General features: G+C 46.1%; 1 pseudogene; it reads right to left on the bottom strand.

Moving 5' to 3' along the window:
* The window catches only part of LOC138048768 (uncharacterized), a 2,643-nt pseudogene extending 1,791 nt beyond the window's left edge, over positions 1-852 (bottom strand).
* Positions 853-2,500: the final 1,648 nt, after the last annotated feature.

Here is a 2,500-nt window from a genome sequence, read left to right as displayed (position 1 = left end):
ATCGGCAATGGCTTCCTGCTCTATGTCGATCTCCTTTGAGAGAACCACAGCTTGCTTATACCAGTCAATAACTTCAAATACCAAGGTCATGTCAAGCTCTTCTTGTTCTTGCAAGGCCATTTCCAATAGCTGGTCTCCCTGTGATCGCGCCTGGATCGAGGACGCCGAACACGTATGATAGAACACGTCTTGCTCAAGCACACGCGCTTGCGCGAGCGACTCTGGTGGCGCGCGCGTCACCCCCGCGTAGAAACTCAACCTCTTCACTTCTTCGATTGGTCGATAACAATCAGCCATCCGAGTCAAACATTTTTTGTAGTCGCCGTTCTGCAGGCTGGTTGTGCCATCGTGAAAGTACAGCGAGGCCAAGGCTATCTGCATGTCGGGGGCTGCTTCCACAACAGTATTTAGAGAACAAAGTTTTTCCAGCTGAGCAATCCTTTGATCGGTGTTTCCAAGTGCGTCGGCCGCTTCTATGACCTCTTGTAAACAAACATTGAGGACTTCGTAAACTTCTTCTCGCCATTCGACATCTTTACAATTCTCACTGTGATTGTAAGCTGTGCACAATCCTTTGATCGCTTCGTGAAGATAGAAGATGATAACCTTAGGGCTTTCTTGTTTGGTTCTTAGAATACCAGCGATTTTCCATGCCGCTTTGCCGATATTTTTCGCCGCTGAGCACTCCTCGTCCCGGTCTTTGGCTTTGTCCTTGGCTTGGTAGTAACGAGAAAGCGCCTGTTCAAACAGATCTTTGGCTTCTTGTGGGGATGATCTTACATCAAGAAGACTTGCTCGGCGAAAAAACTCGTTTCCTTGATTTCTTATTAGGTGAGAGAGAGACATTGTCCGAAGCGTGGTAACTACTTGGTGTAGGCACTCATATAGTGGTCCGGTGTAGTCACTCATATAGTGGTCCCAGGCGGCGTACTTAACTATGTTTAATCATCCCTAGCCGTACCTAAGCATCCCTAGCCGTACTTAAGCATCCTTAAGCGTACTTAAGCATCCCTCTTCATCCCTAGTCGTACTTGAGCATCCTTAATCATCCCTAGCCGTACCTAGGCATCCCTAACCGTACTTAACCATCCTTTATCATCCCTAGCCGTACTTAAGCATCCGTAAGCGTACTTCAGCATCCTTCTTCATCCCTAACCGTACTTAAGCATCCTTTATCATCCCTAGCCGTACTTAAGCATCCTTTATCATCCCTAGCCGTACTTACGCATCCGTAGGCGTACTTAAGCATCCTTCTTCATCCCTAACCGTACTTAAGCATCCTTTATCATCCCTAGCCGTACTTAAGCATCCCTAACCGTACTTAAGCATCCTTAATCATCCCTAGCCGTACTTAAGCATCCCTAAGCGTACTTAAGCATACCTCCTCATCCCTAGCCGTACTTGAGCATCCTTAATCATCCCTAGCCGTACCTAGGCATCCCTAACCATACTTAAGCATCCTTACTCATCCCTAGCCGTACTTAAGCATCCCTAAGCGTACTTAAGCATCCTTCTTCATCCCTAACCGTACTTAAGAATCCTTTATCATCCCTAGCCGTACTTAAGCATCCTTTATCATCCCTAGCCGTACTTACGCATCCGTAAGCGTACTTAAGCATCCTTTATCATCCCTAGTTGTGCTTAAGCATCCCTAACCGTACTTAAGCATCCTTTATCATCCCTAGCAGTACCTAAGCATCCGTAACCGTACTTAAGCATCCTTTATCATCCCTAGTTGTGCTTAAGCATCCCTAACCGTACTTAAGCATCCTTTATCATCCCTAGCCGTACCTAAGCATCCGTAACCGTACTTAAGCATCCTTTATCATCCCTAGTTGTGCTTAAGCATCCCTAACCGTACTTAAGCATCCTTTATCATCCCTAGCCGTACCTAAGCATCCGTAACCGTACTTAAGCATCCTTTATCATCCCTAGCCGTACTTGAGCATCCGTAACCGTACTTAAGCATCCTTAACCATCCCTAGTTGTGCTTAAGCATCCCTAACCGTACTTAAGCATCCTTAATCATCCCTAGCCGTACTTAAGCATACCTAAGCGTACTTAAGCATCCTTCTTCATCCTTAGCCGTACTTAAGCATCCTTTATCATCCCTAGCCGTACCTAAGCATCCGTAACCGTACTTAAGCATCCTTTATCATCCCTAGCCGTACTTAAGCATCCCTAACCGTACTTAAGAATCCTTAATCATCCCTAGCCGTAGGTAAGCATCCCTAAGCGTACTTAAGCATCCTTCCTCATCCCTAGCAGTACTAGAGCATCATTAATCATCCCTTGCCGTCCTTAGGCAGCCCGAACCGTACTTAACCATCCTTACACAGCCCTAGTCGTACTTAAGCACCCCTAAGCGTACTTAAGCATCCTTCTACATCCGTAACCGTACTTAAGCATCCTTTATCATCCCTAGCCGTACTTAAGCATCCCTAACCATACTTAAGCATCCTTCTTCATCCTTAGCCGTACTTAAGCATCCTTTATCATC

Source organism: Montipora capricornis, chromosome 5 (genome assembly GCF_036669925.1).
Source record: "Montipora capricornis isolate CH-2021 chromosome 5, ASM3666992v2, whole genome shotgun sequence".
Taxonomy (NCBI): domain Eukaryota; kingdom Metazoa; phylum Cnidaria; class Anthozoa; order Scleractinia; family Acroporidae; genus Montipora; species Montipora capricornis.
This window is presented reverse-complemented; position numbering and strand designations above follow the sequence as displayed.